This window comes from Temnothorax nylanderi, unplaced genomic scaffold (genome assembly GCF_030848795.1).
Source record: "Temnothorax nylanderi isolate EJ_2023f unplaced genomic scaffold, tnyl_v1.0 TNYL_tig0142_pilon, whole genome shotgun sequence".
In the NCBI taxonomy this organism is placed as follows: domain Eukaryota; kingdom Metazoa; phylum Arthropoda; class Insecta; order Hymenoptera; family Formicidae; genus Temnothorax; species Temnothorax nylanderi.
This window is the reverse complement of record NW_027249204.1, coordinates 288,666-306,620: the sequence shown is the minus strand read 5'-3', so window position 1 is coordinate 306,620 and position 17,955 is coordinate 288,666. Positions and strand designations below refer to the sequence as shown.

At 43.5% G+C, this 17,955-nt stretch overlaps 1 protein-coding gene across 1 annotated transcript in view; it reads right to left on the bottom strand.

Moving 5' to 3' along the window:
• Vvl (ventral veins lacking) overlaps window positions 1–17,955 on the bottom strand; it is a 45,978-nt gene that overhangs the window by 2,234 nt on the left and 25,789 nt on the right. The window contains exon 2 of the mRNA XM_071714579.1: window positions 1,824–2,072. The gene's annotated coding sequence lies outside the window, so the exon portion shown is untranslated. The remainder of the gene's footprint in view (window positions 1–1,823; window positions 2,073–17,955) is intronic.

The window sequence follows — 17,955 nt, the reverse complement described above, 5'->3', positions numbered from 1 at the left end:
TCCCTCCCGCGGATGAAGGAGCGAGCATGAGGGCTATAGGCCATAAGGGCTAACAAGGCGATTACTCATGCCTCCCATAAGAAGGAGTTACAAGCGGTTTCGAAAGTTTATTGCGGCAAATGGCGAAATTTGTACCTTGCTAACGATTGGCCGTCTTTTTTGCTTCTGTCACCTCCTTCCTCCCCCCCCCCTCTCTCTCTCTCTCTCTCTCTCGTGTTTGCATTTTTTATCGTCGTGTATGCATCCCCGATATGCGCGACCCTCGCGATTTAGCGTCCGACGCATATAATTATGCATCGAACGTCAATGTATTCTGAAAACGAGTGACACCAGCCTGTCGATCGCGGAATGCAAACGTATTTTATCGTCGCTGAAACTCTCACGCAGACTATTAAATATTTGCAGACGATGCATCAATCAAATATCGCGATAATCCTGGACGTAAAGCCGAATAATTTTTTTTAAATCCAACAGGAGTACACTGAGAGAAATGTTTTGTTGAAACAACCAAAATTTTGTTACTGATGCAAAGTGCAAATACTATTTGTTGATATGTGATCAAACAAACCGTTGGTTACCACGCCGATATTATTTTGTTGACTGTTTGGTATGATGTCAATAATCCTTTGTGGTGAAAAATTGAATATTTTTATATGTATCTTGATGAAAGAATAAAGTATCTATGTTTTTTATCATAAAATTATTTTGCAGATTATTTATCGACAATTTATATTTGTACATTTTTATTTGATGTCCACATATACATATTTTTTAAGTATATTTGCAATATAAAATATTAATATATTTATATAGATATATCAATTATATTATGTAAACACATTAATTTGCATGTCTTATAATAAACTTATGTAATATGTATATGTCAGCATCTCTTCAAATTATTGCAATATATTATATTACAAGCTTCTAGACGCTTCCTATCATCGTAATACATTAAAATCATCAGAGCTATAATTTGTACAAAATATTTAGTAATATATGTATAGTAAAATACTAACCAACTTATATATGTATATATATATATATATATCTATTAACCCTCCGTCTGACAACGTTATTTGGGATCTTTCGATTGACGTGGATCTGTCGCCTTTGACGTTATTTTCCCATAACCTTAAAATATTTTTAAAAATCTTGAAAAATTCATAAAACATCTGTGTGTTAACATTGTAGATAACGATTTTATATAGTCATTTTGATAAACATCGTTTATTTAATATTTTCTGGCGGGCTTGCAAATTTTACGAGCAGATGTTGTTTTGGCTCGAACGCTGGTGACTGTCAAACGGAGGGCTAAGAAATTGTTAGGTTAACTGCAGGTATCATACCATTCCGTATTGCTTTAACAAAAGTGTTTTGTACCATAACAGATTATTTTGTTAAAATTACCAAATAAAAATTTATTTTGTAACTACAATCAAACTTTATAATTACTACAACCAAATGAGTAACCAAATAATATTGTTTAGTTAACTCAAAAAATTTACCAAATTTTGCTTGGTCAACCAAAAAATTATTACATTTTGCCATCGTAACAAAATTATTTATTATCTGTGAACAACTATATTTGTTTGTTACCATTAGTATATATAACTTTTCTCTCAGTGTACAAAGATAATAAAAAAAACATGTCGAGATAGCTATAAAATAACTAGTATTTTCTTCATTTTTCATTGTAACATTCAAAACTTTGATTGATATATTGTGTCTCGGTATTATGTGGCATTCCCGATTTTCTCCAAGCCAACAATCTTATATTTTAATGGTTAAAGGATTCGCAATATGATAGTAAAATGTCTCACCTCAAATCCGACGATATTTAGGCCCGCCCGAGTGTCCTGACTCGCGACGGACGACTCATCCTGGACATCCCGAAAGTCCTGACGACCGATCCTTGACGGCTGGATGCTTCTTCGGGGGCCCTGACTAAGTCTGGCAGAGCGGCGGCGGCGGCGGCGGCAGAAGCGGCGGCCGGGCTGGTGAGCCGATCATCGAGTTTGGTGTATTCGAAAATGGGTCTGCGGGACGATCGGCGATCCGAGGGCAGGAAACTGCAATTTCGCAAAGTAGGGCCTTAGGTTGGGATCCGTCTTTATTCCGAGGTCAAATTCGCGGCCCACTTGTGCCGAGGAAGGGGAACGGGACCCCTCTCGGTTCCGTTCCCCCTCACGCCCCCTTAAATCCCGTCGGTCGGCCTACGGCAGCTCGAGCTCCGGCAAGCTCTAATTAGATTTTAAGTGAGAAATTGAGCCTGCCGGCAATTTTAAGGAAGCCGAACACACCGCCCTGATTAATATCATTATGTGCGTTCGCTTGTTACACCGTAGGGCCCACGAGATGGAATCCGCGGATATACAGGCAGATGCAAAACTCCTTTGTAATTCAATATAGCTTGCTGCTCGGTGAAATATATATATATTTTTTAATATCCATCGCTATTAAACTATTATTCTCGAAAATCATCTTTTAAAAAAAATTCTGTTGTAATCTATTCTGCATGTTACTGTATATTGCGTAAATTGATTTTCTAATTTATGTAGAGAATAACTATCTATGTGTCGTATACATAATAAATATGCTTAATGATGAAGAATCAGAGTCTGTACTTCGATCGCTGAAAAATGTTAACGAACCTGTTATGTCGTTGTAACGATTACAACGATCAAATAAATATAAATCTTGGAGCGTGCTATATCAAAATATGAAGCGACTCTCGCGCGATCGCCGAGAGATAGCCAGTGGCTTCTCGTCCCGGTGCCCGAAGGACGAAAGACGGAAGAGAAGCGGTGAAGAAAGACTCTCGCCGAATAGCAACGGGAGCGAGGAAAGAAGATATGCCATTACAAACGCTTATTTTCGGGTGATCGTGCGCGGTCCCATGAAAGGAACAACTTGCAATTATCATTGTTGTGGATGCATCGGCCGCGTCTCGGGCGGTATCTCCTCTTTTTTTCCTTTTACCTCGATTCCCTCCTTCTCTGCCCAGAGGCGACGCTAATTTTTTGCGTTTTGAGGAAACGACGCCCTGTTGTCCACGATCACCTCGCCGCGCGTTTCCCGACACGCAAATCATTGCGTATTGGTACGCAAATTTCGGTACTTGCATTGAAAGTGGCCCGGTAAAAGTACAATCAGAGGTAAAGTAATTTAAACGGTTGTTTTCACACACACCGTAGACGAATAATCGAAAAAAAAAACTTACTCTGAACTTATAATTGAATGTACAAAATCGTATTTTTGTTAAACAAATCTCAAACACAGGTGGCAATTTCTCTCTTCCTCCGCCGTAAAATCACGAAAATCGCGAATGCAAATCGCGAATCAAACCGCGACGATCTCTCACCAAAACAAAAGGTACAAATGCGATGTTAAATATGCGTAACGGGCATTATTGCTACACATTTGCTTTAATGACCGTCAGCTGACTCGGCGCTACCAATGTATGCCGATTATATATATTATCTAACCGTTTAAACAGTATATAATCATTACTATTATATTAATCGTATCATATTATCAAGTATAATCGCATGGGCGATGAATTAGAAGAGGCTAGCCTGAAACGAGTCAGTTACCGTTTTTATAATGAAATAGTGAGTCCGTACTATTAGCACGATTCAGCGGTGGAATATTTTTACATAAATCTTCATCTTCAACGTAATCGACGTGTGCGGTTGCACAGCGCGGCGGCCCTGTTACTGTTGAATGCCGATGACGTTGTCGTTAGCGCAGGACGATCAAAATCATTAGTCTCTCGGCAAAGAGCCGTCATTAGCACAGCATTAAACGGTTATTAAGGCGTGCACACGGAAAAATGTGATCTGGCGGGGGCGAATAAATTAGACGAGAAAAAAAGGCCGCGGCGCGTTTACTATTAATCACCGACAGGCCGTCCGATGCCCGGCTCTCGTCCGTAGCGCCTCGTTTTATATCGATTTCTGATTCAGTGCTTTGTTTACTTGTCGTTTTGATAGCCGACCGTCGCGCGGTCGCGAGTTTAACGACACCGAAGTGTCGTGGCCGACACGCCGTTCGTGATTGGAGTCGCATAAATAAATGGACGTAACCGCCGTTTGTTACCCTCCCGCTAATTAAGCCTCGAAGTTCACGAGAGGCCTCGTTGACGTTCGCGTAATATCGACCGCGCGAATTTGATCAAAGTAATATCTTGATGCAAATCGTATTAAAATTCCAATAATTTAAGCTTTTAGAATTCCTAGACGAAGACGCATCGAGATTTCCGAATCTTAACAATTCGAGTGAATCATCCTGATCTGATCGCAGGTCGAGAGAAATGATCTTTCCGAAAGAAATTCGTCACGGTGATTACGTAAATGCCATTACGGAAGCGTCGTGCGTGCGTCCGGTTTCATTTCGTAAAAGAGTGGGCATAATGAATGTGCGCGCGGTGGCACCGCGGTCGAGTAGACTTTACCCTCTTCGAAACCGATGCGACGCGAGCGGCGATCATCGCGCGCTATTCATCAGCCGCGCTCTTTTACCACCGGCGTGACGTGCCGTGGCTAATGGCACCTCTAAAGCGCCAGACAGCGACGATAATCCCGACGTTCCACTCCACGGGCACCCCTCCCTATGTACACGATTTCCCGAAATCCTCGTGCGGGCGTCACGCGTATCACCTGTCGTCCACGCGCGCTGGCGCGGCGGGCACGCAAACGCAAAAAAATGTGTTAGCATGCAGGTAGCACAATTCTCGATGACTTAGTGAGGTTTGACCTACAACTCGATCCTTTCTACAGGAACATATGTCGAGCTCCTGGTCCCTGAATAATTTCTCAGACTACTAACAATTATAAATGTGCATTGATATATCTCCTTCTGCTTTTTTACCTATATAATTTTTCTAACAAAATTATTTTGTCAAAGGAGATTCTTTGATAGCACTACAGATTTGAAACTTAAGTTTCGTTGTCTTCACCAAGATTTGAATACGTCGGGGAGAGAGGAGGTCTTGTAATCTCTTTCTCTCATTTTTCTGCATTTTAATTCAGGGTACGTGATCTCGTGCAGATTACGTAAATAAAGTTGTTAACGCACAAAGCGGAGAATTAAAGTTATAGTCCCTCGAAATTAATGCGAATAAATCAGCAGTTATAAAGTATTACACGTATGGGAGATTTATTACGTAGGAATAATTATATAATTCAACACGTTCAATGGTGCATAAATTTTGCGTGACTTGCCGCGTGATCGCACGAAAAAAAAAATTAGGTATGCATAATCCCCTTATGTTATTGTCGGCCGGGTAATTCATGCGGTACTAAACGTGTTAATTAATCCAACGTATCAAGATTTAAAAGAGTAAATAAGCAGCTAGAAGCCCTAAATTTCATCGCTGCGTGGTTAAATAATAAATAAACGACAAGGATAAATATCGCATATCAAGTAGTTCGTACCTCGAACGCGAGTAAAAAATGAGCCAGGAGGTTCCCACTTAACCGACTTAATTAATGACCGAATCCATCATCGGGACGTTCCCACAATGATGTAGAAGACCGCCTGCCAAGTAAAGCCTGCGTGCAACCCTTTTTCTCAACAACCAACCTCTTTTCACGCGTATTGCGAAGTAGACAAAACCGCGACGCAACTGGCTGGCCAGTCCACCTTTCCGGAACGAAGATCTCCATCGTTGTCACCTATAACGGTCATTCAGGACCGTTTCAGGAGGCTGAAGGCTGAACTCGATTCCTAAACTGGATTTTGACAACACCTCGACGAAACATCTCGAAACGAGGATGAAGAGCGCGATCCCTAGTTAACGTGAGATCGCAATGGAGATTCTTCTTCCGGTGGGAAGTGCTCGAGAGTCATCGATTCATAACTCCAATCATAAATTATTAATACCAATCTAAATTCTTAATATCAATTATTAATTAAGAATTTAGTGCAAACTTAAGGAAGGTTGAAAGCCAGGATACGACGTCTCGGCAAATCCTAATAGCACGTCTCAGATTAATCACATTCTCTGACACGTCTTCATTTAGAAAATCTCGAATTAGCTCGGTCCACACGGATCAGATGGAAGTCCGGTGTATCGATGTCGCAACGAGACTGTTGCCTTTGGTATCAAGTCATCAGGAGCGCGTGCAAGCCGGCCGCCGCCCTCGTCCGATGATAAATGATACGTTGAAATCTAGCACGGTTGGAACCGTCCAGCGGCGATGCGGCGTGAAACTTCCTCCCCGGCGGACGAAGGCGCAGGAGAGGAGGAGAGAGGTAAAAAAAAAGAAATCAGGAAAGAAAGAGAGGTAGGGAGAGAAGAGAAGAGTCTGAGAGAGCGACGAGTGCCTGTCCTAGTGTTCTGCGCCGCGTAGTGACCGGTAACCGGTGGTGACCAGTGAGAGAATCCCAGAAACCCGAGAGCCAGTCTTGCAGACTCCCGAAGGCTAGAACTCCTAGGGAATCCAAGGCAAAACCGGTCCAGTCGGATCCGGAGCACCCGCTGGTCAGTCCGGGCTGCCGACTATCCTCTACCTGATCTTCCTCCTTCTCTTCTCTCTCTCTCTCTCTCTCTCTCTCTCTCTCTCTCTCTCTCTCTCTCTCTCTCTCTCTCTCTCTCTCTCTCTCTCTCTCTCTCTCTCTCTCTCTCTCTCTCTCTCTCTCTCTCTCTCTCTCTCTCTCTCTCTCTCTCTCTCTCTCTCTCTCTCTCTCTCTCTCTCTCTCTCTCCCTCTCCCTCTCCCTCTCCCTCCCTCTCTTTCTCCTTCTCCGAAACGACCTCGCTCTCTCAAGCACTCGAATGCGTTTATCCAGCGCTCCTGAAAGCGTGGTGGACAAAGCGGAGAAGGACCCGAACACGCTCCGCCGCCTGTCGAAAATCGATATTTCATGTAATTATTCGCACGGTGCGCAAGAGAAATTCGCCGCAGCCTCTCCATCGTTGTCGTCGCTACTCTCTCGAGGTCGGAAGAGCGAGGCGGATTCTCATTGTCGTGTAACCACCACGCTCTTACGTAACGGAAAAACATTCACGGAAAGAGAGAGAGAGGGGGAGAGAAAGAAAGAGACAGAGGGAGACAATCCTTACAGTTTGCGAGAAGCATTTCAAAATACCAACGATATGACGGATGCGGCTCGAACTAACTCGCGGCTAACTCTTCCTTTCACTCCGTCGTCGTCCGCTAGCGCGATATATTTTTCACGCGCTCGCTCACGACGTCTCCGCTAACATCTCTTGCACTTTTTTTCCGAGCACGCGATAAATTCCGTGACGAGCTTCATAAATCTCCCAGATGAGTCAATAGAATGTTATCGCGAAGATATCCGTTTCACCTTAGATCCTTCTTTTCACGTGTAAAAGATACGTGTCTCATATGTGTTGTTTGATAAACACGTTATTTCCCCGTTTTAATTAATACCTTTCACGCGGTACGTACATTGCGCTCGTTATCAAAAAAGAACCACGTGTCCTTCGACGAGAAGCTTGGATTTCCGACTTTAAAAAATTCCGCCGCGTCCTACCTCTGTCAGCACAATCAGGCCGATGTTGTCCGGTAGCGTGACAGTCCGATATAACCGATCGACGACGAAGGCTCCCGCGAGCGAGGACGCGACGGTATGCGGTAACAACGTATAACGCCAAGATAGTATCTCGATATGGGAGAGAAAAAAAAATCGAGCGTCGCGGACGTCGATGACGTGATTAGGATGGAACGTCGTCGTCGTTAGCTCACGCCCGTGACGAATCACCCCGTGGACTATGCGGAGGACGACAGTTCGCCCTGTCTCTTTCTCTCTCTCTCTTCCAAGGCTCTTCCGAGACTATACTAAGGAGATGACAAAAGGGCCACCGGTATGTAAGGGCGGGCCGCGTGATCTTCCCGAGGGCGCACCCGTTATGATCGATCCTGCGATCGATCTGTCACCATTAGATTCCAAGGTGGTGAAGCCCCACACGCTGCTGCGAAAGATTGGGGAGCAACTTTTAGGTTTTGCCTCGTCAGGAGCGAGTGTAATGCCGTATTACCGACAATCATCGATATCTTAATTATTTAAGAATATCCTAACTTGGCGGATTTTCGTAATGATTTTGACGTATGCGGGTTTAGCAACGTGCATCGTGAAGACAACGTCGTGGAATATTACAACAGTCCACGAGCAGTTCTAGAACTCAACGAACGTGCGTAGGTAGTTGGCGATCTGCGCGCTCAATACATTCCCGAGGACTACGATATTAACTCAAGTTCGCGTAAATTAGAGGGGGAACGAGGCGAGAGAAACGTAGTCACCAAGCTCCATATCTCGAGGCCGCAACGAGGCCGGGTTCTCACAGGAAACGGCCGAGATGATCGTCGAATGGAGAAGGTGAAAATCGGAACGTGCTTAACGAAGGGTATAAAGACATCGACAAGTGACGATAAAGCGCGAAACGAACCGACGGGGCTCCGCGAGTTGTTAAGTCCGCGAAGTTATCCGCACCGGTTATCCGCACGTTTTACCTTTTAGCTTTTTAATCCTCAATCGGTCGATCGGCCGTATCTCGCGCCCTCGCGGACACTCACATCTGGAAACCTTACACCGGATTGTTCCATTCTCGCGTCCGCGAGAATGGCGAATATTTTTCACGATAATACAGAGGACAAGAGCGCAGTTAAACTCTCTCTGATCTCGGGTTGTTACAAGTGCAGTTTACAATAACGATCTCTCTACCAGATATCACGATGTTATCGCGAATAAACGCATGTAATACGCGACTCCGGTTATTAACGCGATTTCCGATTCTTACGGAATCCACATTATTTCTGGCTGTACAAATTCTTTCACAGGGTAATAAGAGATATGTCGATTTCTCGAGACGATTTTTCTGTAAAGCACAAATATCCATGCGAGAATGGACAATACCAAAAAATATAACAAAATTTCAAGAATTCAGCGTTTGTGCCATGACATAGATTTATGTTCCAAAATTGTCAGAACAGCTTGATGAAATTTGTTGAAGAAGCACGTACTCCTTAGAATTTAGAAAGTACGAAAATTTCGTACAATCCCAACCTGGTCGCTACCTTTTGAAAAAAATACGAACGGAATACCGGAAGAAGAGAAGGAGGGGTGGAGGAAAGACCGACGTTCCAGACCTTTTAAACAAACCATCGGGTCTCGCCCGATAGACACTTCTATGGCACGCTCGAGTTCTCGCAAGACAGAGAGATCCGAAAAAGATCGTGCCACCAATCGTTCTCGTAGGATTATACGTCTTCTTTGCCCTCCTGTCCGGCCACCGGCCTGTTCCCTTCACCTCAGTTTGTCTCACCAGGTTGCACTACCCCTCTTTTAACTTCGTCACATCCACGACGATGTAATCGGCACGTACGTATCTTTAACCGTAGGTTTGCCTGCGTGGTGAGAGATACCCCTTGCTCTACGATAGTGGCTCTCGCTTTCTCTCCCGATGTAAAATGAGGGACGCGCGAATGAGGGACCGGGGCCGAAAGCGAGCGCTCCCTTTGAACCTTGCCAGAGTTCTGCGCCTCATGCGCCTGCTCACGCCAAGAGATTGGAGCTAGAAGTTCTTAGAGAGAAAGAGAGAAAGAAAGAGAGAGAGAGGAGGGAGGGAGAACGAAAGAGAGAGAGAGAGAGTTCTCCCAGAAGCTGTCGGTCGTGAAGCAAAATGCCGGCAACTCTTTGACGCGCCATTGTAACGTCCATTATTATTCAGATTCACCTTGTTTGGACTCCATATTTTGTCGTATGCGCGACGTCCAAGGCCGTCGAGTTCGTCGCGCGCCCGGTAGCAATTTATATTACAGAAAGTAGTAAATCCTTTCACGACCTGACGCTTTCTAAGGATTTTAGCTGTTTCCTAGTAGCCTAACTAAAGAACAAGATTTTAGAGAAAAGATCGCTTATGCTTTTCTATTGTAAATGTTCTTTTCTAATGAAATTAAACAAGAGAAAACATTTAGGAAATCTTTCCGAAGAGAATAATCGTTCATGAAACCGAGCCGCGTTCTCGATATCTTAACGAGGCATAATTTAACGGCGGAAGATACGAAGCGACTATCGATGCCGGCGAGCATAGCCACTGACACGATAATTACCGCTGTTACGACTTAGCAAACGTCGTATTTAACAGGTAAATGCCGTTCGCCTACTAATCGCGCGAGGAAAAGCCCTATTGATCGATCGCATTCGGTGCATCCTACACTTCGTTACGCCTCCGTGTAGCTCTTTTTTTTATCGCTATTACATTTCCCATGGAATAGCTCTTGTAACGGTCGCTCGTATCCGACGACTAGTTACGGTTATTGTTATAGTTAGCCGATATTAGAATCAATATTCAAGGGCCACTGCAATTTGTATCTATTGGTAGCAGGCTTTTAATTTACTCGGAACTGTGACAATTGGGTGCTCGATAAAAACAAAAGTTCGTATGTGACAGAAATGTTTCATTTACACACATTCAGTTTATGTTGGATATATTTACGGCGGATATTATTCCTAAATTCTTTCGAATTTAACGAGACAAAGGTTTATTTCGAGCAAATACAATTCCTCTGACGAGCTATTTTGTCACGAAAAGCCATATGATTACCCGTCGCCTTCTTTATTCCTTTTCATAAAGGAATGCTGGCCTGTAACGCATCAAATGCGCTTACCTGCCAGCCATGTAATCCTGTAAGCACCCTTTAATACGCTCCGCAGGCTCCATTGTCGCCCGATCTTAACTTCTATGGATTATAAACTATTTTTATTTGGTATTAGCGTTTTGCGCTCGCTACTTTGTCTACTTCTCTCATGACCCCCGCTGCGCGTGCGAAAGACCGAATGTTTTTGTTCTATAAATCCGATAAAATGCCATAGTTGTATCACCGTCGATGGTATAAACATCGACGGAAAAGAAACTTCCCCACGATCGACAATTAAAATATTTGTTTGATTTTTAACCCGGAAATTAACAAATTTTTACGTGGATCATGGTTCGAAACAGGGAGATATAAAGTCGAAATTTTATAAGGTTTTAACTCACACATATGTTCAATAAATAGAAATTCCAATAATTTACTTTCGTAATGATCACGTGTCTTATAATTGGTAATGTCTCATTAATAATTTTGTAATTAATAATATTCTAAAATGTGAACATCGTTCGAATATCCGCTATCGTTTGAGCAACATTTTACAAACGACTGATTCTCGCGTGTCGAGATGCAAGTAGGAACGTTATGAACGACCGTAAGAATTTTTTTGGCAATAAATATCCTTCGGTGTGAGCTTTATCACTACGTGTGCCAGCGAAAAAAAAATGAATATCGCGAGCGCGTACATCCCTTTTGCCTTGGACCATACCTGGGCGATGCATGGATAAAGCTGGATCCATAATTCCTCTTTCTCTTTTCCCTCTTGCGCGTACCATCCGTAATTAATGAACACCGTGTAGAATAGGGAGAATTATTGCACGCTTACGGGCGCGGGGTTCTTCTTTTATGGAAAGACCGAGATCGAAATCGTGCCCACCAGATACAAGCAAATTTATGCTCGTTCTCGTAATACGGAAAAAGGAATGAATTATCGAAGTCGCGTGATCGGCTACCGTGATAATTGAATAGCACGTTATTTACTCACACCGAAATTCGCGGCCGTTCGCGAAATTACCCCGGTATAGCCGCTTAAGTAAATCGGGCCTAGCGTTGAAGCTATATAATTAAGATAGAACATTGTAAATTATTTTATCGAAAAATAATAACTGTGTTTTAAGCTATTCAATTTTAATCACACATTATGCGATAAAAATAAATCTCGTTCCTTACCTATAATGTTATATATTACAAGAGAGCATATATTTTGGTGTCGGTAATTTGCATGAGTTCAATGTTCATCCTTACAGGTTCCCAAGCATATTTATTTAAGAGCCAATGACTTCCCGCAAGGTCTCTATCGAAAAAACATTACATCAAAGAATTTGTACCATCGAGACGTTTCAATAAAAATGCCATTTTATGGCAAACAAGTTGCGATTGCAAAGTTGTGTCAAGGAGGAGGCAGCATCTTTCGACTTGGAAATCGAGCAGCCTGGACGGTTTTCCGGTGGAACACTAGGCGTGGACAGCTGCATCGTAGACCCCCGTAAACGGCGGTCTCCCCACAGCGTGGATGAAACTACGACGACGTGTGCCATCGAGAGCGCGGAAATGCGCTCGGACAAAAACTATGGATCGCGCACAATGGCCGCATTGTGACGGTGTGTATCCACAAAAGGTGTCGATCGAAGCGAGAGAACAGCCAACGCGGCCCCGTGCCAAAAATCGGCTCGGAAAACCTGGCGAAACGTGCTCCATCATTTCACATCGGAACGGCGATAATAAAGGGACATCGTGCCCAATGACGCATCGGCTTTCCTCTCCTTAATAGTTACATTTATATAAGAAATACGTATCTTTTTCACTGTTAAGAAAAAAAAAGGCTCAACCGGTTTCCATCCTTTAATCGTGTATTGCATAATCGAAATTGATAAGATCGTCTGTCGTTTTACACATAACGATAGAAATATAGCCAATCAAGGTAACGGGAAGAAAAAGAGAAGTAATGGATAAATAACGAGAAACGTGTTAAAAACCCGACTGGTTAATTGCGACGATGGTAATCTCGGGCTCTTTTTGAAAATTATAAAGGTTAACAGTGAGCATATTAAATGATGCCGTGAATTAATTTCTATTTAATCACACGCTCTTTCATGTAATAAACACGACGTGCGTTCAGAGAGGCGAGAGAGGGGAAAAATAATTTGCGGAAATAAGCGGCATGCCGGCGCCTAATCAGGAAAATCTACTACGTCCATAGAAGGAAATGTCGCTCTATACGCTCTCGCAATTACATTTCACGGAATACATTTCCGAGCTCGCACGTGGTGTGATAGCGCAACGATACGATGAAATTGCTTTATAGTTACACCTTCATGATTCTATTCTGCGAATGTGTGTAGACAAAAAACTGGTTAATTATTACGTGGTTAATTTTGCAAGTGTTATATTAATCGCATTAATATAACATATCAATAATGACAATAATATAATGGAAGATATTTTTTTGTACAAAAATCCGACGTGTTACAATTATTTATTATTAGATAAAAATTGCATTAATTACGCACGTTATGAAGTAAAACGAGCTAGTCATCGTTTTTTTTTTCTTTGCGCAACGCAAATGACGAAACAGCGGCAAGAACCAGCCTCGATAACATAAATCCCGAAGCAACGATTGGAAAATCACCGGCGCGAAACTACCGCGCTAGACCGCAGTCGATTAATCTAAGGACGCGACTCCGCCGTTTGCAACTTTATCGCCGATGTTGTGACTCACGACGATCTTCGTCGCACGCTATTGCACGAGTCACGAATCCGCGATGAGTCTAAGTGGACGATCCTTGGTCACGGAAGATCGCCCAGGGAAACCGCGAGAGATCGAGGAAGATATCTCAAGCCTGTGTTGTACACGAGAGTGTCGAGAGTGCTGGGAGCGCGATCGTCGATCGTAACGTTACGACTTGAGTCGGAGAATTAAGAATTGCAATAATGAATAATAAGGGACTAATGTTCGATAGTTTTGCCTTCTAAAAATGCAATTGCGGTCGTTGAAAATTGTACAATTACCAGACAATGGCCAGCACGAGAAAAATAATGGACAAACAAGAGCTCCCGGTTATCCTGAGTGCGCACTCTCGAAAATCGAGAGTGCGCACTTGGAAAAATTCCCGATGGCGCCATGGATCGGCGCGCGAGCCCCGAGATTCTGCCTCCCCTTATTTATAACGCAAACAAAGGTGACAAAGAGCTGATACGCTGCATGCAGGGATGCGCTCCCTTTCTTCCTACGTTTCGCCGGTCGAGAGAAAGAGAGAGAGAGGGAGAGAGAGAGAGAGAGAGAGAGAGAGAGGAGAGAGAGAGAGAGAGAGAGGAGAGAGGAGAGAGAGAGAGAAGAGAGAGAGAGAGAGAGAGAGAGAGAGAGAGAGAGAGAGAGAGAGAGAGCTTCTCACCTACCATATTGTTACCGCCGCTAATGCTACCGGACAACAATGCGGCCGCGTCCACATTGCACGCGTCCGACCGCTAATTCCTCACGTTTTCTCTCACCCCTCCCTGCTTCGATACATCACAGCTTCTCCTCACCCTACGTCTCTCTACCCCTCGAACGAGATCTGACTATACCATCCTGGAATTGGATTTCAGGAGGCCGCTGTGAGTTTTTGCGAACCATTCTCTCCATCTGCCCGACACGCGCTTCCGCGTCTCGTGTTTCGCAAAATAAAGCCTGTACATGTAAAAAAATACGAAGGAAGAACATCTTTCGAACATCTTGAAGATACTGCGATACTTGGAGATACTGTTTAGCAGATTTAATCAAGTACCTTAAACGTAAAATCTACTCTCTCATAGAATTCCTATGCGATGTTGATTTATACTTTTGTAAAAGTAAACAATCTTACATTGTCGAGTAATAATATCGTTGATAAAAAATGTAGTGCGAGAGGCAGCGAAAAGCAAAGCATCCAGAAAGTGTGGAACATCTACGGAAGGCCGATGTGTTCACGAAAGCTTCTATCGATGCGATGGAAATGCAAATCTTACGGCAAATCCTCTTGAGGATGGGTGCGCGCGCGCAAGAGAAAGAGAGAGAGGGCTGGTAAGTGTAAGAAATTGAGTTCCGGTGAGAAAAACTTGAGCACTCCCTGATAGTTTTTTCTGTAACGCAAGGTCGACTGTTTCTCGTTATACACGGAGAGATAGTGTAAAACGTGGTAAGGCATTTTTGGAAAATTAAAACGAGATACACATACATTATACATGTACTTCCTAAATAATTATATAAATTCAATATGCTTACCATTAATCATTCCTCATGTACTCTTTAATTCAATTACACCTACAGTACTAAATCGGTAGTAAAACAGAAAACAGCGTAGATCTTTGTTATACCGCATATATTAGAGATAAGGATACTCGCGATTGCTCTCGTAAAGAGAAACGAGGAACGAAGATCGAGAAAGAGGAACGGAAGAGGAGAACGCGACCTTTTTTCCACAGGTAAATATTTCGTCGCTATCGCGGTTTAGACGATTTAATGGACGGCCATTAAATTTGTCAGCAGGTTCCGCGCTCGGAATTCGTGCTCGATTCCCCCCGGGGGTCGGTGGTCACCCCCCGCGGCCGAACGGCGGGCGCGGCGCGGCGGGCCCGTTTATCGTGCCACCCGGTACATTCGGTAGCCGGGTACGCCGATAGTGTACCTGCATCCGAGTGCTCGGAGGCCCTTTCTATCTCTATCTCTCCCCCGTTGGAAATTTGCATGGCATTTACATCCGATTGCGGCGCAACGCAGGCTGAAAGCGGCGAGCATGGTCGTGGCCGTGGTGGGACCCGGAGATGGGAAAAGGAAGGGCGCGAGGGGGCGAAAGGCGAAGGGCGAAGGGAACCGACGGGGTTGACCGGTCCCCTCTCCTCGCCAGCGAAGGCGCAGGGACACGTAGGTGCACTTACGTCGGAATTAGACATTATTTTAGCCACTTAACTCCGACGCGTGCACCGGCTACGTTACAGCGACTCCTTCCGTCCAATGAGCTGCGTTTCGCGCCCGGCTAAGTGCTGTTTACGAGACAGACGAGCCAAAGAGGGATCGAGGGGAGCCACGTCCCGTCGTTCGACTGGGAAAAAAATCGTTTTGCTCGGTAAACGATCCTGATTTCAATCCGATGGATGTTTATGCATGAATCGTCGAATGACACGAGTGAGTTAAAATGTAAATTATATTTTCTGCATTTTGGAACAAAAACGAGACTTGCGTGTCTATAGCAAATAGTTGATATAAAATTTACTTTATATTACTACATAATTTATTTTTACTATAATTTTATAAAAATTAAGTTGTAAAATGTCCATTTTGTGCGATAATGAGACGGGTAATTAATGGCACGTGTCTAAAAACAATGTAGAAAAAAAGAAGATATCTACATTCCCAGATAAAATGAATATTGCCGTCATCGCGCGGATAAGAAACGTTTATTCACAAGCGAAATTAACAGATGATCGTAAATTTCTACTACGAGATTGTACGCGATTTCTGTAACTACGTACCAATATCAATAAATTCATTAGACACGTGTGTCTGTATCTTTCGCAATTATTTTTCGCGCGTGCACGTTACAAAGTTTGCAAGGTCATGTTCTCGGACGTACTTTGCGTGCAAAGATTACTCACGTCTACTAAATCTCTACGTACGCAATAATGTTAACTCATCTCGGTTAAATCAAAACCGATCTCTTCAGTTGAAATTTATAATTACACTTTATTCTAATCTTAATTCTAGCTCAACTCCAAAAAAAATTGGCTATCTATATCCGTACGAGTTTGAAAAATATCTTAATGCTAAATGAATTAAATGTGGAAAAAATTTCTCGGTAAAAAATAGGTACTCAATATCAATAAAAATATTCGCGATATTTGCATCGCGATATTTTGATACAGCAAAGAGATAAAAGAGGAGATGTTGAAGAGGATTATAGACACCAGCGTGTATTTCTAAGATTAAGAACATCCAAATGTAGGAACAATACACACACATATGCAAGTATTCCTCGGGATATCCGAATGAGCGCTCAAGGTAAAATCGCGGGGTCAGGGTCATAGGTGCAGTTACGTCGGAATTGAACATTATTTTCAGCGAGTACCGGCCACTTAACTTAGGCGTGCGCGCGTGTATGCACGTATGTGCGTGTCATAGGTCCTATTATCGCAGCCACTTGGTGCCGGAATGACGATACCAGTCTGTCCGCTGCTAAAGTTCGTACTATGAAAGAGAGAGAGAGAGAGAGAGAGAGAGAGAGAGAGAGAGAATACAATAGTACAGCTGAACCCATTTCAAACCGTTCCACTAGAAACTGACATTTTATAACTTGGCTTTATCTTATAACTTTAAAAAACGCTTTTTTCAAAAACTTCTAATTTTCTGTTTAGTAGAATATTATTATAACTTCCATTATAACTTTACTCTGAAAAATCTCTTGCGAGGAATATTTAAATTCACGATCCTCGTTGATGAAAATATCTTGCAAACTACAATATAGAAAAAAAGCTTCGAATGAACGTTTAATATCAAATCGTGCGTGACATATTTTTTAGAAAATTAGCTCGGCCGCAGATGGAATCCGAAATATCGCGTTCTCTGAGTGTCTCTGACAGACCGTGCTGTAGTAAAATATTTTTCCATCTCGTACGTACTCTTCCTCTTTTCCTCCGTCACCGAAGGAATCTAGCCACGAGCAACAGGACGGTTGTAAAACGTGGTTGACGCAGCAGACGTAATATCATAAAGGCAAATCCGCTACGTGGAAGGCTGTAGATGTTGGCGAACGATCTTGCATACATATTAGCCGCGTCGTAACTTCGACACAAAATTATCGAATAACGATTATCGAAACGCCAACGATTTCACACACAAAAAAAATTTAAGAAGCCAGTTTACGACCGCGGGGGGGAATCGACGAGGAAAGCGCGTTTCTCGCGCGACTGTCCGGATCGCCGCGAGTCGAACGGAGTAAAAGGGGAACGCAACGGTAAGTCGATCGGAGCATCGATAAAATTGAGAATGCACGCGGTCTACCGCTTTTAATGAATGAACGTCTCGTGAATATAGTAAAGAGGAGGGGGAGGACGTAAGGGGCCCCACGAGGGCGGGGTGGGCGAGGAGGGATATGAAGAACGGCGAGATACGGGAGGGGGCGAGTACATGTGCACGCGTGTACGTACACGTACACGCAACACGCGCGCATATGCACGCACACGTACGGCGGAGTTTAACGTTTGTGTAACGGCGGGACGTAGCCGGAACGACAGCGGCGGCGGCGGCAGCGGCAGCAGCACGGAGATCTACATAATGTTTATTATGCTAACCTAGGCCAACGCGGTTGCATCAACAAGTGTTATATT